General features: G+C 44.1%; 1 long non-coding RNA gene across 1 annotated transcript; it reads right to left on the bottom strand.

Moving 5' to 3' along the window:
- Positions 1-10,481: 10,481 nt before the first annotated feature.
- Positions 10,482-17,361, bottom strand: LOC310679832. The gene is made up of 3 exons (XR_014512550.1): positions 15,222-17,361; positions 13,929-14,097; positions 10,482-13,525 (listed from the first exon to the last, which is right to left on the bottom strand). It is a non-coding gene; the product is annotated as an uncharacterized lncRNA (long non-coding RNA).
- Positions 17,362-24,028: the final 6,667 nt, after the last annotated feature.

Below are 24,028 nucleotides of genomic sequence, written 5' to 3'. Positions count from 1 at the left end.
TAAAGGGTAAAGGGACCCCTGACCATTAGGTCCAGTCGTGGCCGACTCTGGGGTTACAGCGCTCATCTCGCCTTATTGGCCAAGGTAGCCGGCGTACAGCTTCCAGGTCATGTGGCCAGCATGACTAAGCCGCTTCTGGCGAACCAGAGCAGCGCACGGAAATGCTGTTTACCTTCCCGCCAGAGCGGTACCTATTTATTTACTTGCACTTTGACGTGCTTTCGAACTGCTAGGTTGGCAGGAGCAGGGACCGAGCAACGGGAGCTCACCCCGTTGCGGGGATTCGAACCGCCGACCTTCTGATTGACAAGTCCTAGGCTGTGTGGTTAAACCCACAGCACTTACTTGCTGGCAATTCTGGTTTCTCTGTTTCTTATTTTTCAAATGTTCAGTTCTTCACATAAGTTAAATATTTTATTTTAAGGGGGAAAAATCACCAGATTTGTGTGAATTTCCCATGTTTGTATGCAAACTTGCCTGATATGCAGATTTCTGCAAAGCAAATTTCCCTAACTTAATGCATTATGTGTGTTATCCTCATTAATGCATGCATTTCAGTGCAAATTTTATGCTAGTATATACATTTTAAACACATAGGCAAGGGAGCTGCAGTGCAAAATTTGTAGAGGTGTGGGTTTTGAATAATGGCTTTGTTTTGGTTCAGAAAGTGTGAATTAGGTGGCTTCACCTTGAAATATGAACTGAATCAAATTTCTCCTCCATCCCAAGCTTTATTCATCAGTGTTCCTAAAATGAAGGCAATATATTGAAAGCCAAACAGTGGCTTCTCTTGTATTTAAATGTGAATTCTCTGCTAGGGACACATACACTGTTGAAGTATAAAGCTGTCCTAAACAGCATTTAATTATTATAGTGGTGCTGCAGAGCAGTAAAGCAAGGAACTTTGCAGAGTAGAATTTAATGTTTGCCTACTGTTTAGCAGAAGGCTGGCATGGGGGGTGAAAGGCTGTTTCCTAATTCATGGAGTCATATATAGCAATTATACAAGACAGCAAAGGCTCCTTTAGCAAAATGACCAATTTTGGCCAAAGCCCCAGCCAGTGTCAAGCAATGTCACTCCATCATATGCAATGGAACCACTTTCGTTACAGAAACAGGAAAACTCAAGCATAAAAAACCCTAGCAGTTAGAGGGACCAGAATTTCAGAGAAAGTTTTCTATAGGATCTCAAATAGTGGTCTTCTTTTAGTACATTTTTGAAATGAACCCCTAATGTTCAACAGAGCCCCTCTGTATACATCAATTAGAAACAAGACCTATGTTCTCCTGGTGTGCCCAGGTGTAGCTGTTTGACAAAATACAGTCTGCCTTACTTGGCAATTAACTCTTGTCACTTGGCTAGTTATAATGAGTTTGAAAAATATGCTGACGTGATTTGTGCATTGTAGGGAAATTCACGTCAAAGTTAATATTGTTGCATCTACTGTTGCTATTGTAACATGCAGATTGGAGAGGCGTCTCTATCTCTAGGTTTCAATGCAGTCTGCAGCAGCTGGATACAATGGCAGCGACTACTGTCCGGTTTGCACGTTACCTTTTCTGCCATAGCTCAGTGGTAGAGCACATGTACATAGTCCCAGGATCAGTTCCTAACATCTCAAGGCAGGACTGATACTGAGAGAGATGCCTATGAAAAGCATAATTGCCTACAAACGTGTATATTAGGAGAAAGGGACACTAAAATGCTAGTGGGGGGGTGTTTTTAGAACTTTATATGAAAAAATCTGGAAACTGATGTAGAAATGTGGCCAACTGAAGTGAAAGCTAGAAAAACAGGAAACCAAGAGAAACTGAACTTGAAATATTTATCTATCCCTAGGTGCAGTGTGTGTGTGTGTGTTCATTCCCTGTAACATATGCTGGAGGGTGTGGAACATTTTCAGAAGGATACAGCTGTCTGCATAAATAGGAATTCAGGTTTCCATCAGCAGCCTAGGGACTCAATACTTGGGTCAACTCCTGATATGTTTTGAGGAAGGGTAAAAAGTTAAAGGGACCCTTGACTGTTAGGTCCAGTCACGAATGACTCTGGGGTTGTGGTGCTCATCTCGCTTTACTGGCCGAGGGAGCCGGCGTACAGCTTATGGGTCATGTGGCCAGCATGACTAAGCCCCTTCTGGTGAACCAGAACTGTGCATGGAAATGCTGTTTACCTTCCCGCCGGAGCAGTGCCTATTTATCTACTTGCACTCTGACGTGCTTTCGATCTGCTAGGTTGGCAGGAGCAGGGACCGAGCAACGGGAGCTCACCCTGTCATGGGGATTTGAACTGCCGACCTTCTGATCAGCAAGCCCAAGAGGCTCAGTGGTTTAGACCACAGCATCACCTGCGCCCCTTTGAGGAAGGGTAAATGGATTTAAAACAAGACAGGACTCCTATAGCTTTAATGCTTGTGTAGGAAGAGGGAATTTCAATAGGTGAAAGTCTCATTCACCACAGATATTAAACCTGCAGGCCCCCTGTTCTCTTTTCCACCTGGCCACCCTTTTGTTGGAGGGGGGGGGAGTGGAGCAGAGCCTTTCATGTGTACAGACTAGCCAACTAGGATGGTGGTGTCTTTAAACTCTGACACTTCCAGTTCTTTGTCTGCAAAAGAGAGATCAAAGTTTTATGCTATTCACTTGCCTTGTAAGTGCTGAGGACTAATCAGCACAATCAGCATGGTAAAGTGCTTTGGAGGCTAATGGAGCCTTGTAAGCATTTTGTATTAATATTTATTACTCTTGATTAAGATGGGAACCAAATTGAGTTTCTCATCAATGACCCTTACAGCATACTCTGGGCAAATATTTTCCCTCCCTCCTCTCTCTGCAGCGGTCCAGGTTTTTGGGACTTGTCAGTGATACCACCTACATGAGAAATTCTCATTCGTAGGGGAACAATCAATTTCCAGGTCAGTAACCATATATGAAATTGGAACACTTTGTAATTTTCACTGAGTGAACTGTTTGTTCCAGTAGGAGAAAGCTGGGTTAGTCTGCTCCAGTGAGGGCAGGGAAGTGCATGTCTGCAGGGATGCTTTTAAACACGTCCTCTGAAGAGAACAGCCAAAGGATCTTCACCTAGCCTGACATTTCAAGCTGGGCAAAGGGAGACAGTCAAAATGGGACTCGCTTGCTTCAAATAAGAGTCCTCTGCAGAGCCACACACAACTGCTAAGGAAGTGTTTTGATCATCATTAGCACTGCTGCATTTAAGAAGCTGACCAAAAACATAAAAGGGTGCATGGTTGCAAAAAGGAAGACAGAATTATTAGCCAACCCAGAAATTATTTGACTCTTCAACTATGGGATGCCAGACTGTCCCATGTAGCTAAATGGGGGTGGGGAACCAGGTGTTGCAGGAGTAGTGAGAAGCAAACAGGGAGAGAACATTTCTCTCCCCCCCCCCACCTACAATGCTGTATTATGACACTAGGTCTGGGATATTGTGGAAGATGCAAAATGGAGGCCGGGCTGCCAAGATAGTTGCTGCTGTTGCCGTTTACAGCAGCAGCAAAACAAAAACCACAACTGTAGGTAAAAAGAAAGAAGCCGAGCTACCGAGCTACTGCTTCATGGTGAGCTCTGCCCTTGAGAATGTGTTGCAGAACTTCTCCTTCCCCCAGAGAAATTTGGTGAAATGCAGATTCATCCCATTTCTAGATAATGTCAAGAAGCCATTTCACAGCTCCAGACTTTTTCACTCCCCTCTATAGCCATGCCTGGTTACTGGGAACAGTGGTGTAGCGTGGGGGGTGCAGGGGGTGCCGGCCGCACCGGGCGCAACATCTGGGGGTTAGGGTTAGGGGGCGCAAATCCACGGGTTAGGGGGCGCAAATTACTTGCCTTGCCCCGGGTGCTGACAACCCACGCTACGCCACTGACTGGGAAGCAAGAGTTTTGGCGCAAGGTGGAAAGAACTTGTTAAAGCTTGCAGTGGTCTGTGCTGGATGGCTGTCCTGGTTGCCCCAGGAGTTAAATTTAGACCAGTTGTACTCCAAATGCTGAGCCTGTGAAGCTTTTTCTAAATCCATATTTACATATACATTTAAATACTTAATCACAAGATATGTATTTAAATATGTATGCATTTTATCCTAAAATAGAGATCGCTTCTTGAGTCAAGAATTGCACTGTAAAATTCCAAAAAGTGCGAAATCTGGATGGCAATGTCATAATTCATGAACTAGCCCAGGAAATTTAGTTCACTTTAAAATACAGACCAAATGAAATTCTCTTCTGTTCCTAGTTTCACCTTCCCCAAAATGCCCCTGAGAAGTTCCCAGGGCCCTGCAATATCGCCAGACACTTCTGAAGGAGCTGTAGCTTTGTGGGGGGAAACAAATCATTGGCAAACAATAATGAAAAGGCATCAGATGCACGTCTGGCAGAGATCAGCACAGCGGGCAGTAGGATTGCTTCACGCTGGGCTCTTCCACTTCCATCAGAAGCCCTTTGGCTAATCAATAGGGTTTGGTGCTAAGGAGAATTTTAATTATTCTAGGAGTGATGCATGGAAGTCTCCTTGCACTGGGGAACTGTTTTTCTGCAGATAATAAATAACGTTCCCCTCCCCACCCTGCAAAAAGGATCATGAGGATCCTTGAGGATCAGGTCAAGTTGACTGTAACTCACAAAAAGCCTGTATTAAATAGAACAATTGCTTTTGTCCCAGTAACCACTATCCTCTGCACAGCCCAGCTTCTGGATAGAGGTCATGGTCCCTAGCCACAGCCTCCCCATTTTACGGGAATCTAGTTCAATGCAGTTATGTACCAAGACTAGTATTTGGTTTGGGGACTTGTTCTCAAGCATGGGCTTCAGCACCCCACATGTTCTCTAAAAATGACATTTGTGGGGAAATTGTGACCTTTCAGATAGGCCATTGCTTTGGCTTTTGACTTGCCTTTCATTTTAGCTTTGTTGCTTCCACAGGTATGTAAGCATGAACAATTACTTTGTGGCATTTTTAAATATGTCCCATTTCCCAACTGTGCTGAGCTCCTAATACACAAATATTTGGGTGTTTACATGAGATTTGAGGGTCAAATGTGACGAGTGGCTAAGAGATCCATAACTGGATCTCCCATGGGTACTGCTGTTATTTGTTATTGTTTAAAGCAGCTGGGGGGGGGGTGCGCGCAAATGAAGTCAGGGAAGAAGGCAACTCTGATGGCCTGTATTTAAGTTTCTCCCCTGCACTGTTTTTTCCTGAACTAATTCACACATTTTCCAAAGCACCTATCTGCACCCTGTGGAAAACTTACTGGTCTTTGTATGATGCCTTTCTATTTTCTCCTGTGGAACACCAGTTTTTGGGGAGGGAGGCAATTTATATTGGTAAAATGGTCTGGTGGAAAGGGTCAAATAAACACCCAGTTTTTCACCATCGCTGCCCTTTTCAATGTACATACTTGTTAATTGATTTGAACTTAAAGAAAGAAAGAGTTTCTGGAACCCCTGGCCTACCTGGCAGCAAGTCAGTATGTCAAGTCCAAAGTTCAAAGTCCAGGGGTCCACCTACACAATCAAAGTCCAAAATCTAAAGTCCAAAGATCAGGAAACACAGTCCAGGGCCAATCCAAGTAAGCAGTCCACCAGTCAGGATACAGCCCATAGAGGTCTAGGAGAATCCAAGGCCCATCAACATGGGCAGTTGAGCAGATAAAACACCTCGGCTCTGCTTTCCTTTTGTACTTTACCTGCATCTGGGCTTGAAGAGGCAAGTGACCCTCACCTGCTCCAAGCCTACTCCAGCTGAGGAATCACACCCCTCATCCCAGAGTTAGTGAGCTCCACCTGGTCAGCTAGAGAACTGGGCTGTGAACCCTTGCCTGCCTCAGACTCCTAGAGCACTTCTACCGCTGCTCCCTATGCCTTGTGTTGATGGACAGGGGTCCCTCTGGCTCTGGTGATGGGTCCTGCTGCTCTGGTTCCTGTGTACTGACCATCATCCCCTCGCCATCCTCCATCACCCAGTGAGTACTTACTTCCCCCTTCCCAGCTTGTCCCAGTGTGTCCCAGTCCCAACTACACCCTTTGCCGGGATCCTCTTCCTCTTCTCTGTCATCCTGCCAGTTCATTACAGAAAGCGGGAAATCCTGCCACATATTTCCCAGTGTCTCTACTTTAGCTCTGACGGGGTTAAAAACGTGAGCTTTAATCTGCCTGCACCCAAGTTACTCATCTCTAAAATGGAATTGGTTTTCCCTTTCCCATACTCTTTGATTTTTTATGACTGTAACTTCCATAGTATATATTTGACCAATACTGTACTTTGGTCTGCAAAGCAATTCAATATATATGTGCAAGTAGCTTGTCCAGTGTCTTCCACAGGCTCAAAGTTCCATAGAATTCCGGCTCTATGTACTCACACTTCCAGGCTAGTATTTGGTTAGGGAGGACTAAGCAAGCAAGGCATGAATTGCACAAACAGTGTAGTCAAAAAGGCCAGGAAGCAATTCGTAATACAGCAAGGGCCGAATCTACCCCCAGATCAAATCATCTCCACTGTACTGTATTGACTTGGTCTGGGAAGCTATGCCAGTTTACAGCAAAGAAACCACCCTCTCTCCAAAGATGTATTAGTGCTCCTGCTTATCTTTCATTTACAGCCTGAAGCTGCCATGCTTCTTTCCGTTTGCCAAAGGGGTGTTCTTTAAACAACATATAAAGGCTCTAAAAGCAAGAGGAGGAAGCAGACAATTCTCCTGAAATTAAAATGGCCAGAATCTCAGGCTTGGCAGGTTCCCAGCTCTGTATTTTCAATGCTTATTTGCAGAAATGCTGCCACAAGAAACTAGCAAAAGCTTCGTTCTATTCAGAGGCATCTGCTGATGGAGCTTTTTGGGAGAGCGGCAAGCCAAGGAAAGGGAGCAAGAGATAAACACTGTGTCATTTAGGATCAAAACTCTTCTTTAAAAAACACAAGATGGCCGTGCATTGCCTGCCTGAGGGCCCCACTTTGGAGAGAGTCTCAACCCAAAACCAGTGCATTAGCCTTGCTGTTTCCCACCTTAAGAAAACCTGTCAAACTCTGGCTAGAAAACATTGCAGGAATCCTTTAAGTCAGCAATGCCTAGGGAGGGGAATAAGGCAAACTTCCTACAGATGAGGCATAGGCCTGAGGCAAAATATATGTTTGATCTCCTGGAAGGAGGGGGAATTAAAGACCTTCTTAAATAGTGTACTCTGCACCAAGCTAAAGGCAAATGGCTTTTCCCTAGGGGAAGGAAAGTGTGTTTGTGAGCCAGGAACTGCTCTAACTATTGCAGTCTTTATTAGGGAATGGTTTTAAGATCTCTCACTTTCACACTTTCTCCAGAATTCTCAGTTTGCCTGCTCCGAAATGTTTTAGGCAGGAATGGGGGACCTGTAGCTCTTCATGTGTTGCTGGACCCCATCAGCCCCAGCCAAATTGGCCCATGCTCAGGAATGATAGAAGTTGTAGCCAGACATATCCAGAAGCCCATAGATTACTACACCCTTGTTTAGGGGATAACTAGAAAATAACAGATGCAGCAACAATGTAGTGTATTTCTTACAGCTTTTGGCAGCTCTAATGAAGTTTAAGGACCCATCACTGTAGCTGATTCTAATCTACTGCTAAGTGTAGTCTAGCTACACTGTATTTATAGCGACTTCAGAAGGTGTGTCTATTTTGGAAAATGTTGCCAAGCTTCATGATTCTTTGGCTTGGAATACGAACCTTGGTAAACTGTAATTAGGAAGAGGTGAGCTGCTGTTTGCTTGGCTCACAAACCATCTCAATCTTTTCTAAGTATTGCTAGTGAGTACAGTATTTAAAATTCAAGTGCTGGGTGGGGGAGTTGCAAGTCCCCACCAGGAAAGCTTGCAAACATTGAGATGCTGTATGTTTAGACGTATCTCCTCCCTTTGCATGCAAAGCTATCCTGTTACATTGTGTTAGTGGGAGTGAGACCAGCTCACTGCCTTGCAGGTCTGTTCCATATGCTGAAATGATGGTAGTGTGGTGTAGTGGTTAAGAGTGGTGGACTCGTAATCTGGGGAACCGGGTTCACGTCTCCGCTCCTCCACATGCAGCTGCTGGGTGACCTTGGGCCAGTCACACTTCTCTGAAGTCTCTCTGCCTCAATCACCTCACAGAGTGTTTGTTGTTGGGGAGGAAGGGAAAGGAGATTGTTAGCCGCTTTGAGACTCCTTAAAGGGAGTGAAAGGCGGGATATCAAATCCAAACTCCTCCTCCTCCTCTTCTTCTTCACATGCTCAGGACTGCAATTTTCTGTCAGGATCAAGGAGCATGTAATACAAGACCAATGCCACCAAGTAAGATTGTTTGGGGACTCACAAGCCTATTCCCATCCATAGCAACACTGTGAGAGTTAATCCCTTCATGATCTGTCAAAAAGTATTGTGGATTCATTGATTTTGTGAAGTCAAGCCACTTGCATAGCTGATTCACTACAGTGATGCACTTGAAATCGAAGGCCTGGCCAATAGCCTGTGTGGTAATCCTCCCAAACCCTTGCTTCACATTGCAAAGTGACCTGGCTTACCTCCTGGCAGTGCAGCTTCTCTTACTACTGTACAAATGTAACTAAAGAATATGGGTTTGTCAACACGCACACACACCTGACCATCAAGCATAGGTGCCTTCTTTGAGTTAGGAGCTATTAAATGGGCTCACCAGCCACCTACTTCAACAGCTACCTGACAGGCAGAAATTCAACAGATGTGGTTTCCCTTCTTCTCTGCACCTTCATGTTGGCAAAATGTTTCCCTGCTCAGTCATACATCTGCTAAAGGCACATGAGCTTTGCTAGGTGGGGCTGATGTAGCACTCCTGTTGTGGTACAGTTCTTGCTGCTCAACATGATAATATACATGTACCAAAATTGCTCGCAGAGCAACCCTATGAACGTTTACTCAGAAGCGAAACCCACTGTGTCTAATGGTACTTAACCTCTGGTGAGTGTGCTTAGGATTGCCACCTGTGTCCAGTAACAGCAAATACATATTCTGAAGGTCTCGTGCATCTATCAAAAGCAGTCATCATTAGGTGCTGAGTATATTATTATTTTTTGTTGTTGTTCTTTTGATTAACACCTCCATTCATTTGCAACACCTTTCTCTGCCATGTGAATTTCTCATGGTTATATACATAGTATTGGTGGAAAGTGGAAAAGAGAAAAGGGGAGGGTGTTGTTAAGGAAAGAGAATTTGCCAGGGACTTGATCCTTAACTTAGATCAGTGCTAGAGCCCACTGGACGAGCAGGAAGTGTGATAATAAGTAACATCATGCTTCTTCTGAGCAATGCAAAACAACTTTACCTCACTGATGAAATATCATAGTAATTTGCACATGCATGTACATGAACATTCATGTGTACACACAAAGATATAGATTGTGAACAGGAGACTGGATTCCAAAGGGTACGTCTTCCAGTCTGCCTTGAGCCCCAACACACATTTTTAGCAATTAGTCCTGGAAAAGAGCATTCTGTTTGGGTATAGCCTGGTTAATGTGGAGTAGAATGAAGTATTCTTCTGGGCTCCCAGCAGGAATGCTCACTCCTTTGATGGAGAGAGAAGAGAGTGAAAGGATTTGTCTGTGTAATAGATGTTTCCCCTGAAGGTCTGCGTCAGATCCCCAGGTGGGGAGCCTGTCTCTAGCTGCTGATATTCAATTCCATGTCACACATAAATAAGGGAGAACAAGCCAGCTCCTATTTTTATAGGCCTTTTATCTTTCACTCTCCCTGTCTCTTATTCTCTCTCTCAGATACACGTCCTTTCCTGCATATTCTGGGCTTTGCAGTACAGCACTAATTAACTTTGCTAATTAGCTCAAGCTTGCACTCACTGACAATAAATATGCAGTGCACTGTGAGTGCAGAGTATTATTAATGAAATGGACACAGACACCTTCACTGGGGAGAAGAAAGCTTAAGGGCTGTGTGTGCGCCAAGCGGCATCGAGAAATATAACGGATGTGGCAATGAATTTATTCTGCGGCTCATAAACCTAGTACATTTCCATCTCCTGAAGTAACAGACACCAGGGAAAGGAGCAAGGTACTATCAGTGTGTATGTCTGAGAGAGCAGATTCAGTAGTGGCCAGGGCTCCTGCAGCTTTAATAATTGTATAAAAGGGGAATTTTTGACAAGTACATCTTTCCCAACTGCCTATGTCCAGAATTGCATCATCTATATCAGGGTGGCCAACTCCCAAGAGACTGCCATCTACTCACAGAGTTAAAAACTGGCAGTGATCTACCCCATTTTGGGGAGTTCAGGTCAAAGTTCTTGAGCTTTTTTTTAGGGGAGCCAAAGTTGTTGAGTTTCTTTGCAGGGCGTCACTGATCTACCAGTGATCTACCACAAACGTCCACTGATCTACTGGTAGATCACAAACTACCTGTTGGGCGTGCCTGATTTATATAATGCATTAAAAGTGAAGGAGGTATGTCGTATACAGCACAGACCAAGTCACCCAGCAAACAGGAACAGAAAATACTTTGTTTTTTTAAACATTTATATACTGCTTCATCATTTGCATTTCTAAGTATCGTGCGCAAAATTTAAAAAAGATCTACAGAAAATGAGACAATAAAACAACAAAATTACCATCAATCTGAACACAGCCTTACAATGCCTGCCAGAAAGCCTTAGCCATGCACCTGAAGTTGAGCAAGAAGGGTGACTGCCTAATCTCAGTAGGGAGCGTGTTCCACAGGTTTGGAACAAATGCATGGAATGCAGTTAGGAGCCATGTGTCTGAGTCATGGGGAGCCACCAACAAAGGCTCCTCCAGATAACTCAGGCTAGGATATAAGGGATCAGGTGATTCTTAAAATTATCTGGACCCATGCTGTTAAGGGCCTCGTAAATTAATGCAAGAACCTTGAACCTGGCACAGTAATGCATGGACAGCTCCCTGGAGGCAACAAATATGATTAGGCTGCAGCTTATCAATCATGTGGTGGAAAGACCATATTTCAGTAGCAGCGGTGCTTTTTTTCTTTAAAAAATCTTTAAAGGTACTCTCGTTTTCCTACTAATACTGAAATACTGCCCTTCAATGAGGCCAAACTTTGATTCATAAAATGTTTAGGGGTATGCGTACCCCTGTGTCCCCCCAGAAAAAGCACTATCAGGGTCCCTGGTTTGCAGGCAGAAGGTCAAAGGTTTTGTTCCTGGCACCTCTGTCCTGAATTCCTGGGTAGCTGCTGCCAGGTAGTGTAGGCAATACCGACCTAGGTGGACCAACTGGCTGATTTGGTATTAGGCTTTTTCCTACGTACAGAACAAATAATTCAGGTACTTCTAGGGCTGCAGAATGGGACAAGGCTGGTATGCCTTTAATTGTTGTGCAGAGAAGGGCAATTTCAGCAAGGGAACCTCACCCTACCCCATTTTTAAACATAAATATTAAAGATACAGGAGTGAGGGAGTGCCATACTCAGAAGCAGGAATCTGCAGAGATGCACATCTGGATCTGTGCATTGCATGCTCATCTGGGTCTCTCTGAACTGGTTGGATATGTCTTTCGGTGTAGATGGGGACACACATCTCTGCCCAGGACCCTTTGGTTACTGTGCCTGATTAGTTGCACATTACTAGAGGTCAGTCAGAACCAATGTGTCTACTTTGTTCATACATTAATATATGGAAGTTGTATATGTGCCACCCGCATGTAAGTCCTTCTGTTTCCAAATTACAATATGACATTGCCAGTGCTTTTTTGTGAATATACTCACTGGTATAGAGTATCAGCACCTCTTTTTTTCTGCCCATAGCAGCCATTTTGTGTGGCATTAACACCACTGATATCAAGAGTATGGGCACCTTCTTTCCACACCCAAAAAATTGGACTGTCTTCACCATGAACCACAGAAGGGTGCAGGTCCCCACCTGATAGTTAAGAGTGTAAGTTCCTAGGATGAAAACTAGAATTTAAACTTTTTACTCTTGATAAAAGCCTTTGCTCACTGAAAGACTGCTTCTGAAGTTATTTTACATAACATATTGAGGGTGGAATAAACTTGGATTGTTAGAAATAATAAGCAGAAGAATACACAGTTGCTATGTACCTGACTCAAATCAGTTTCTCAGCTGTTGACCTGGGAATACAGCAGCCTATCCTTTATGAATACCAATTACTAGTAACTGTGTTATTCCATCAAAGTTCTAAGAAACTGTGTACCTTTCACATATCTCTCAGCGCCTGACTAAGGGAGACATGGAGCTATCAGGACTATGAAGTCCATTTCTCTGAACTACTTTAGAGGGATTTTGGACCAGATGATTGGCTGGTGTAAAATCACTGGCCTCAAGGAAACAATGCTGGTTGGTGGAAACAGAAGATATGACCCACTGCTCTCAAAAGCTGAAGCTGTTCTGGCAGTGCGAGGCTGGATTCTGTGGCTTTTCAAAACAACTGAAAACCTATGCAAGAGAGTTCCATTAAAAGCAGAAAGGAATAAAACGAAACTTATGGATTATTCAGTGTTTTAACCAACAGAAACGAAAAGGACCAGAGGCATTGCATTTTAAATCTGCCCTGTGGCAGGTTGTTTAGATTATCTAGCTCTAGAACAGGTGTGGGGAATCTTTGGCCCGTCAGATGTTGCTGAACTACAACACCCATTATCCCTGGCCATTGGCCATGTTTGCTGGGGCTGATGGGAGTTGTAGTTCAGCAAATGTATGGAGGGCCAAAGATTCCTCACACTTGGTATAGAAGAATGAAACATGCTCCTCAGAAAGCTAGAAACATCTGATTTGTTTGGGTCCCTTTGAATTAGAAAGAAGTCACTTATCCATTTGGATTTTGCTAATGTCCTGTGACATAATGAGTGCCATTGGCCCAATTATGTCCAATGTGAGAGAAGAATTGTATGACTTGCTGTGACTCGGGCTGCTTTCGGACATGGGGTTTATTGTGTTCATTTTACTGCTTATAATGCTAGGACTTCTGTCCTTATTTCTAATATTCCTACACTGAAGTAACTGTTGTCTTATGGAACTTTGGTTTTTCATCAATATGCTGCCATGCTGTGCTAAATTTTAAATGGTGAGAAAGAACTGTATGCCAGGATTGTTGTTGTTCAGTCGTTTAGTTGTGTTCGACTCTTTGTGACCCCATGGACCAGAGCACGCCAGGCACTCCTGTTTTCCACTGCCTCCTGCAGTTTGGTCAAACTCATGCTGGTAGCTCCGAGAACACTGTCCAACCATCTCATCCTCTGTCGTCCCCTTCTCCCTGTGCCCTCAATCTTTCCCAACATCAGGGTCTTTTCCAGGGAGTCTTCTCTTCTCATGAGGTGGCCAAAGTATTGGAGCCTCAGCTACAGGATCTGTCCTTCCAGTGAGCACTCAGGGCTGATTTCCTTAAGAATGGGTATTGTTATGTACCGATATGTTCACCCACAACTTAACAGGAATGCCAGGATAGTGACCCAAATTTTATGTTGTGAAATTACAATGCAAAATCTCCAATGTTTTTCTGAGTTACAAAGGTTGCAAATTGTTTCTTTTCTGCAAACAATAAACAGGGAGAATAGCACGAAACTGCCACTAGATTCCACTAGATTTCCAGAAGTAGCTTTAAGTCTAAAAGGTAAAAATTATTAGGTAAAGAAAGAGAAGACGGAACAAAGTGCTGCCTGATTGCAGCCTCAGTTATGGGAACTGGGGACTCAACTAAGCAGCTGCAAAGTAGAAGGGAAAAGGTATACTGTATTTGAAACAGACAGGTGGTGGGTGTGAGGCTTTGCTAAACATTTAATGTTACCCCACCCAGCACTTCCCCTCTGCAACCACTTCTTCTCACCCACCACCCAAGCTGCTATTTTTTATTTTTTATATTTTTTTACTATTCTTCATGAGGAAAAGCAGCTGGGGAAGGGAACTCCAAGGGAGGGAAGGGTTAAGCACATACCACCATTTTGCGGCTGTTCATCAGATTTCCAGGCATGATATGCAAATCCAGCCTGAGAATGGCTTTCCTTATACCATTTGCATTATACAGCTTTATCTTCCCCCTTATCTTCCTGCTCCCCCTGTTACAAAGTCAGATGCAACAGATGTGTGCCTTGTCTTATCCATGTCTGAAAAATGCAACAGCAAAGCCTTTTAATTCCTTAATTAACAGTAACTAATCATTCGGCATTCTCCCCTTCTCTCCCCCCCCCCCACCATTTTTTTTAATGCAAGTGCTTGTTTTTTGTGACAATGCAGAAATAGCCATGTCGCCAGGCAGAAAATGCAGGAACAGCTTTTTTCCTTCCCCCCTCCCTGCTTTTAGAGGCTGCTGGGGAAGGGAATAAAAGGACTAGTAATAAAAACAAGCCCATCATGTTAACGCTCCAGGGGAGGCTACTGTTTCATTTGTATTAATCTGAATTGGTTGTATTTATTTGCCCCCAAAGTAATAAATGTTCATCTCCATTCCGAAGGCCTGATATTTAATAAGGCATCGTTCACTTCCATAGAGACAGCCTGTTTCTTTCATTGGAATGCATAGCCTGACCACACTTAATTTCTCCAAATCTGGCTCTTTATAAGTAGGAACAGGAATGGAATTGGAGACAGAAGATCAAAGAGCAGGGCCTTTCTGGGGGGTCTGGTTAAGACATGAATATCCAACACTTGATGGCTGGCTGGCTGCTGTATATGTGAATCGACTCCACTGACAAACCATTGCTTTTGAGGTGATGTTACGTAATACAGAAGTTCCTTCTGTGGTGTTTTATATGTGATGGCCCCATTTGTGCATTGAAAAAAGCAATTCCTTGAAATTGCAGTTAACCACTGATGAATATAGGGACACAGATGGCACTGTGGGTTAAACCACAGAGCCTAGGACTTGCCAATCAGAAGGTCGGCGGTTCGAATCCCCGCGACGGGGTGAGCTCCCGTTGCTCGGTCCCTGCTCCTGCCAACCTAGCAGTTCGAAAGCACGTCAAAGTACAAGTAGATAATAGGTACTACTCCGGCAGGAAGGTAAACAGCGTTTCCGTGCGCTGCTCTGGTTCGCCAGAAGCTGCTTAGTCATGCTGACCACATGACCTGGAAGCTGTACGCCGGCTCCCTTGGCCAATAAAGCAAGATGAGCGCTGCAACCCCAGAGTCGGCCATGACTGGACCTAATGGCCAGGGGTCCCTTTACCTTTACCTTACTGATGAATATGCATGCCTAAACTAGTGGTGGCAAGGAATGAACTTTTGGTACCTCCAGTCCTTCCAGTAGATAGGATGCTCCAGCCCAGTCTGACCGGATGGACAACAGGGTGGGGTGACAGCAGATCACATCAACTAGATGGTTGGCCTGCTGCTTTTAGAAGAGGCAGATATGTCCTAATGTTATTATTATTTGATAATAATAAGCCAATATTTTCCACAGAATACATACCACATTGCTGCTTGTGTGCTGCAGCATCCAGCTAAGAAGGAAGCTGCCAGCAGGAAGGGCTTTAGGTTAGTGGTAGAGCCCTGCCTTGCATGTAGAAGGCCCCAGTTTTAATCCCTCGCATCTCCACATACGTGTGGATGATACCCGCTGACTGAGACCCTAGAGAGCCACTGTCAGCCAATATAGATATAACTGAGCTAGATGGACTAGGAAGGCAGCTTCCTCTGTTCCTATGTCATCTGAATATCCCTTTGGAATATAAGTATAATGACAATCTCTCCCCCCCCCCCCCATTTTTAACCATTCTAGCCATCAGAGATCATTTCTCATAGCCACAACAGTCAAATTACAAGTGAAGCTAGAAAATGCACAGTTATTGTGCATTACAGGAATTTTACAGCAGCTTTTGCATGCTGCCATTGGTAGAAGAGCTTCTTTGAGCCAGCGTTATCTCTACACAACGTTGCGTTGCCAACCCCCAGGCACACTTCCTGCGCCTACTGTTAAAACAGCTGCATTTCCTTCACAGTGGTTTTCTTTGCCTGAAAGTTCACAGCAGCTCCAAAAGCAGCGCTGTGAAATAAGCATTCCACTTACTGAACCAGGGGGGGTTGCCTGTCAAGAAGCTTAATTACGCACACTGGCAATGCAACACTGCATAAAACCAGAGTTGTTCTGTTAATTCTCCAACCACGAGCAGCATCTATAAGGTGTGATGATAGTAGTACACAACATTTATCATATTTGCTGGTTTAGCGTGCTGTTTCTTTCTTTGTGGGTTGGAGCTCTGAAGAGTGGGATTCACGTAGCTATCTCACAGCTTTGCAAAACAGAAGGATGTGTCAAATATGCATGCGTAATCTTAGAGGCCTTCGCCAGCCACGCACACAAAGCAGCATACAAGGTCTGCTCCACAATGCACACATGGACCGTATTACTCACATAGTTTCACCGTGATAAACTCAACTCATTCCTAGAAATACCACGTCCTTACACAACTGCAAAAAGAACATTCTAAGAAGGCTGTAGGCTGGGATGTGGGAAGGATTTGTGATAGATTACTGGTATATTGTTAGACTAGCAGATAAAGAATAGCTAGGGTTGCCATATCCCCAGGAAAACCACAGGACATGTCCTCTTTTGGGGAGCCAACATGCCAATCTGGGCAGATTTTTATATTTTAAAAGAAATGTCTGGGTTTTTCGGGTTTGGGCTCAGGCTGCTCTTCACACCACAACAACCTGCTCTTCACACCACAACAAGCTTGGGAAAGAGGCACACACCCCTTTTTCCTCGGCTTGGGCTGGCAGTGGCTCTGGCTGTCCTCTTTTTTGCTCTTCAAGATATGGCAACCCTAGAATAGCAGATAAGAGTACCAGATAAAGAACCTGAGTGCAACAGATGCTTCCCCTCCTTCCGTTCCTGATGACTGGTATTCAGAGACACATTGCCTCCAACAATGACAAGAGAGCATAGCTACTGTGGCTAATAGCCATCATCTTCCATGAAGTGGTCTAATCCTGTTTTAAAGCCATCCAAGTTGGTTGCCATTGCTACCTCTCATGGGAGTGGATTCCAAGTTTAGTAGGTACTGTGTGAAGAAGTACTTTCTTTTGACTGTTGTGAATCTTCCAACATTCAGCTTCACGGAATTCTCTGAAGTTCTAGTATTATGAGAGCGCATGGGCTCTATGACATTTCTTGCGCTCCTGGGTGCTTCTAGATTGCACCCAATGTGCAGTGTTCTGTGCTCTCTTGTCTTTGTAGAAGAGCACAGATCAAAGAATAGTTTGCTGTGTTATCTTAGTTATGCCCGAGACAGTAACCTGACAGCACAAACAAGTAGGTGCAGAACAGCTTATTGTCAGCCAGACACCTGATTCTGCGAAGGCTGTACTGCACCAAAGCAGCATCTTCACTTACTATTAATAAACCTCCAATCTAGCAAAGCGGTTGGGTAGCGTTCGGCACAACATACCATGTGCAAGGGTTTAGTTGATAAAACAGTATTAATAACAGCTGTTGGGTGTGTGTGACACATTACTTTCGCCAAAGATTCCTTGCACTACCGGTGTCTTTTCTTACTATACCTATGGGAGCTACCAGTAGGCTCAGTCCCAGCCCGGCAGGAACAACTTCCGCTGGTGATTAAACCCACAGCTACTTGCTCCATCACTCTAGGTTTCTCTGACTAGCAGTGACAAGATCTGGCCCTGCTTAGTGTGAGAAATGTGCTGTGTATCAAAGAGGTGTACGATAGCCTTAAGCCAATTGCCAGTTTGATCTCGGGACTGAACTCACTTGCTAACTCTCACTGTAGGTGTTGAGACCGTAAGACATTGTCCCTTCAGTTTGCATTTTATCTCTCCCCCTTCTTTGGCAAAGAAGCAAGCCCCAAACTTGGAACAATTGATGGAATAGCTAATATAAAAGCTGCTGGGTTTCTTTGGCTGGTGAGGACCCCATTACATCTTGTACAGTTGATTGCTTTATATCCTGCAACACCACATGACCCACTTGCCAGGGAGAGTATCTGTCAACATCTCTGTATTCCTTTGTATCTAGAGTACATGAAGCTCAAAGTCCCATAGCTCCAATCCCACTTTCATCTCCAGCAGTCAAAGCAAACAAGACAATATGCCTTACTGGGCCAACATTAACTGCAAGTTTAGAGAGATTGTTTTGATTTAAAAAATAATAATATCAGCAGTGCTTTTTTTCAGCTAGAGTGTGCAGAAGCACAGTTCCAAAACCTCTCAGCTGGGCACCATTATGGGCTGGCACTCCCCCTGTCCATTTCTTGCCTCTATGTACTTCTTAGAATCCAAAAATGAACATTTAAAATCAAAATGGAAGCTGACCAGTGTATGTGAGTCTAAAATTTTTAAAAAAGATCTATGAATCCATCTAGCTCTTAGCCACTCCTAGGTGTGATTGGTCAAACTATGGGGTGGGGCCAATTCATATTTGCTTTTCTTCAAACCCTGCAGAGTTGGCCAGAGCCCTGAACCCTCGGCACTTTGGCATGCCCTGCTGACAAGTGTCACAGCACTGGAACGGAAGGTGCTCTGCTGCTAATTCAGCAGGGCCATACCAGAACACCTTCTGGTCTGGCGCTCCAGTGCTGACTCACACCAGAGTGAGCTTCTTTTGGTCTGGAGCGCCAGAGCGCTGGACCGAAAACTGGGACATTCTAGGATGCAAACCGAAGCTGGGATTGGCTTCTGTGTTTATGGATGTCCCATTTAAAATGGGACAGTTGGGGGGTATGCTTTTCTTATTTCTATAATGTGAAAGCAGGCAAGCCCTACATTAGCTAAAATGTAGATCTGATTACAGAATGGTTCACTTCTGCTTTCTGACCCACATTAGCAACATTCTTCTGTACCCACAAACATCACATGAGACACTCAAAGCAGCTTGAGTTGTCATGCTGCATGTGGAAAGTAAACCACCTAAGGCCTGTGTCCAGTACGTCCTGTGAGAATGAAGGAAGAATTGTCTGCCTGTATAGCGAGATGTTCCATGTCAATTTAACCCAATTTCACAACCCAGACGAAATCTCTCTGGGCTCACACAAGTGAAATCAAGTGTCTCTTTCTGTTGCCTTCTTAACTCTGCTCCCCAGAAGACAAATATTATTATTCAGAGATTAAAGTTTTAACATGCAGGCGTTTACTTAAGTTTTAAATTCACATTTGCACTTCATTTGAATTCATTTTGCTGTATAGATGAGTCCCAGGGCCTCTACCTTCTTTGCTGAGAAATCCTCAGGGCTGCTTGAAATTAGCTACTGCTATTCCCCCTGAAGGCTGACAGGACAAATTGTGGCAAACTGCTCTTTCAGAAAACTTAACCCACCAAATGAGACATGAGAGAGCATGCAACATCAGGTAGTTGAGTTTTCAAAATATATATGGCAACTTCCACCCCACCCCCAAATAAAAATATGACCAGGGTCAGCCTGGGATATTTTGCTGTCTGAGAAAAATAATAAGATTCCCCCCCACACCTCCATTCCACATACAAAAGCTGACTAGACTGGCAGCTGAACACTGGAAATGGGATAATGTTCTGCAGGGCACCAGCAGGCAGCAGGCTAGTTTAGTGGGTGCAGGACATGCAAACACATTTCTGTCCTGCAACAGAGTAGAATGCCGCCTGAGGTGCTTGCCACATTCTGCCTGATGGTAGGGACAACCCTCAATATGGCTCATGCATGCAAGCCCCGAAATCACACTCAATTATGGAAAGGTGACAGATATTGAAAATATATGAATAGGCAATAAGATATTATATATATGAAATAGTGGTCTGTGGGGTGAGGTCCATAGAGCTGCCTTCTCAACATCAGTGTTGCTGCAGCTTACCTGGATGGGCTTGGGATGCTAATGAGGTTAGAATAGCATGAGTGCACAGGTGGGAATGTTGGGCTGGCTCTGACCGTGCAGCTGCTCAGCCTGACTTCACTGGTACCCTGTCCAGCCCCAGCCTCCTGCTCAGCATGGACACTGATGAAACAATGGAGCAGCAGTGGGGAAGCTCGGAACCAGGGCTGAAAGGCAGCCATTCAAGTCTATTTACCTGTTCCCCTTCCCAGACCACCTACCAACCTCTCTTCCCAGTCCAGCCCCTTCACCAGCCCTGTTTTGCACCATCCTCGGGTGATTTTGCTTGGCTGGAATGTGTCCTTGAACTCTCCTATTATTTTGCTTGTCTGGGTAGAGGATAGAGAGGGTTGTGTGGATGTGAGTAGAAACCAGCCTCCTGTACAAAGTTAAAATTGCCCGTAAGCCAGGGTTATCTAAAGTGATGGAGCATCCAGCTGGCACCATGAAAGCAATACAAAGTTATTTGGAGAAGGGAAAGGGCAATGGCAAGTGAGGAAGATGAAGAAGACGAAGGTGACAAAAGGAAGCAAAGGAAACTGACATCAACTCCACTCAGCAAAGGAAGGGAGCTTTGGAGAACAAAGAAGAAAATTGAAAATATCACACTCCTCAAATCTCCTTGGATACAGAAGGGAAACTTGAGGCTGGGGCAGGTGATACATTTGCACTTTAGCCCCTATGTGCGAGAAAGAGGTGGAAATGAATGTCAACCTAATGAAGGGAGATGCTTCTTACAGACTGTCTCTGCCTACCCTGCACTTACCTGGTGTACCTGCCCTGCATACAACTCTAACAATTCAGCCCACTTGTTTCCTTCCAGCAGATTTGTTAGTGTCACTGAATATAGAGTATGGATGGTTTTTTTTAAAAAAAAATAGTGTAGGTGACATTTGACAAGCATAGCAAGCAGTCATGTCATTGCACAGCATGGTTCACATGCACAGATTCGATGCATTTAAAATTGCAAGAGGAGGGAGAAAGAGGGACTGATGCTTAGCTGATTTTTACTGACCTAGATTTGTAAACTTCACTGGAGCTGAGCCGATAGACACCAGCTTTGGCTGTGGAAGCTGGACTTCACCGGAGTGGCCCCATAATGTATCCAGATTCAGAATTCAAGCCTGAATCTGGATTCAAATAGCCACTGTTCAAAATGTGCATGATCAGCTCTTCTAGCAGTTAACCAAGTTTTGATGCATAGTTTGAAAAACAATTGGCAATTCACTACATAATGTAGGGTCAAATTATTGGAAATAAAATATGTCAGTACTTAAAAACAAACAAAAAAACCAACACATTTGCATTCCACCTTTCTTCCAAGGATAGGCCGCACACCCAGGGCTATCCCCTTTATGCTCATAACTTCCATGTGATGTAGCTTAGGCTGAAATATAGCAACATGTGCAAGGGCACTTTCTTAATGTCGCGGAGTTGGGAGTTGAACAAGGTCTCTTGAGAAGTCCCCAGTCAATCCAGAAGTCTGTCCGCTACTTCACAATGGAATTATTGCTCTGAACATGCACCATCATGTTCTCAACACACTAAAAACTTGGATTGCTGCAAAATTCTCACAGATAACAAGGATATGAATGCTCCTGTACATTTCACACATCAGGAAGTGCTGGGCACTTGGCAAAGTAGAAATTCAACTGGAACAAGATCTCCCCAGGTCTGCGTGATAATTATATTCCATAGTATATGAGCAAAAGTGAAAGCAGAAAGATCCCACACTTGTATGTGATACTGACATCTAGTTCCTTATTCAAACTCCAAATCCACATGCCAAAAGAAATAAAATCAAAATCTCGGCTCAGACTCACCACCAAAAAAGAAGTAGTAAACAAATTAGGAATTTGTAGAAAGATACTTTTAGATGGGGGGGGGGACACCCAGAATCAAGCAGACAGCAGCAATCCAGCAACATCAACACATCAGCTGGCTCTGACTTTGTTTCTTCAGCTGATGGCATGGGGCTGTCAGGTACTGTCAGAGTAATTATAGAAGATTGCTACAGGATAAACATCAATGTATTTTGAAGAGTAATTGTGCTGCAGCCTCGGGATCCTTTCTGCATGTCAGGCAGCAGGCACCAATTTTAGCTCTTTGCTTTCTGACAAACTCAGGAATTGCAAACCCATTTCATCCATTTTTCTTGCTTCTCCTTCCTCAGGTCATTCTTTCTTTGGGAAATCAGCTCCTAAGCAACATTACCCAAGAAGACATTGGCATTTCCCTGAGTTGGTATTAGAATGAGACTAGAATCGAAGGAAAAACTCTGCAGGTTGAAGATTTGAAGAATTTAAAAATAGGCTCATTACAATAATATTGTTGTTCCATTTTCCTGCATCACTGCACTTCATGCTGCTATTAAGCATAGGTTTTGTTTATGTACAAGCTTTTCTTTATCTGAAGTGAACAACTTATTGTCATTGTTTGCCTTCATTACAGTAAGTACGTCTCTGAAAGTCATAGGGCAAAGTTCTGCTCAGTGCCATTGCAAAAGGCCACCTTCATCTAGTTCAGTCTGCTAAAAATGGATATCCGAGTCATTTCTCTGTGGAAACACAATGGTGGCTCAATATGCCATACAGGAAGTAATTAAATATGATATGCCCCATGTACCATATGACTTGGAAGGCAATTCCAATTAGCTGTGTAGCTCATTGGTAGAGCCCTTGTTTTTATTTGCATCCAGGTTCAATCCCTGGCTTCTCCAGTCAAAATGATGTTGGGTAGCAGAGCTCAAAAGGGACTGTTGCCTAAGACTTTGGAGATCCACAGCCTCTCAGAGTAGACAATCCTATTCTGGTTATATGGATCAGTGATCCAATTCAGTATAAGCTCTTTATGTTTATATTTGTAAATACTATACTATGTGTAGGGACACGGGTGGCACGGTGGGTTAAACCACAGAGCCTAGGGCTTGCTGATCGGAAGGTCTTCGGTTCAAATCCCCTTGACGGGGTGAGCTCCCATTGCTTGGCCTCTGCTCCTGACAACCTAGCAGTTGGAAAGCACAAAGTGCAAGTTGATAAATAGGTACTGCTCCAGCAGGAAGGTAAACGGTGATTCTGTGCGCTGCTCTGGTTCACCAGAAGCAGCTTAGTCATGCTGGCGACATCACCCGGAAGCTGTACGCCAGCTCCCTCAGCCAATAAAGCAAGATGAGCACTGCAACCCCAGAGTTGTCTGCGGCTGGACCTAATGGTCAGGGGTCCCTTTACCTTTATACTATGTGTAAGTACATAGCTTAATACCAAATTTATTGGGATCAGCTAACAGTCATAGAATAGTCAGCTGGCCTCATCTTTCCTCTACATTAATATTGTTGCATGCCACTCCAGTCTCCAAGTGGTGTGAGATTTCAGGAGTTCCAGGCACTTACTCCTGAGGAAGCTGACTTGACTTCAAAACCTACATTTACTAATTTCAGAAATTATGGGGAGAACCTGGCACCCAGGAATTTTAGGGGATCCTTGCCCCCTGCAAACCCATAACACTACCAATTATTTCACTTGCCACAGGAGTAGGGCCCATCAATTACCCTAGTGCTCTGACAGTTGCCATCACCATTCTGGTTCTTAAAGAGCATTCCCTTGCATTCCCTTTCTGCTCTGCTACTTACTGCTTCCAGTGTACCTAAAGCTTCTGCTACCTGGGGTCAACTGATCAGTGGTGGGAGTGAGCCCCTTTGCAGCTGATGGTGTCCTAATGATGTCAGATGATGTCACCTGTCAAAGTTGGTCCACAAAGTTGGCCCTGTTTGAAGGGAAATTTTGAAGTTCCTTGTATCCCTCTACTCAACTTCTCAAATGTAGTATAGGGTGCACTGTGGGATCCCATGATATCCTTGCTCCCTCCTGGAAGTAATGACTAGTTATAAAATGGAGGGAAGGGGTAGCCAGTGATCCACAATGCCTTTCACTCCAATGGATAGAGGGTGGTAATGTATCCAGCTTCATTTTGAAAGCACAATCTGTCATGATGACACAGTAATGTGTGCTGGCACACAAACTGGAAATCCCTGCTCTCTAGTTTCCCACATCTCTGGTCTTTCTGCCTGTTTCTTATGTATACATGAGCTCTCAACATGATATATTTTTTCTCATTCTTCCTTTCCTTTTGTTCCCAGGATCAATGCCAACTTATTTAACATTGCAAACACCCTACACATAGCAACTAGGATAAACTGTTAACTCATTTCTGCAAATTTGCCTAAATTGTGCAGAATTGGGA

Source organism: Podarcis tiliguerta (genome assembly GCF_965153285.1).
Source record: "Podarcis tiliguerta genome assembly, chromosome: 6".
Taxonomy (NCBI): Eukaryota; Metazoa; Chordata; class Lepidosauria; order Squamata; family Lacertidae; genus Podarcis; species Podarcis tiliguerta.
Note: the sequence above shows the minus strand (reverse complement) of the source record. Positions and strands in the feature narration are given on the sequence as shown.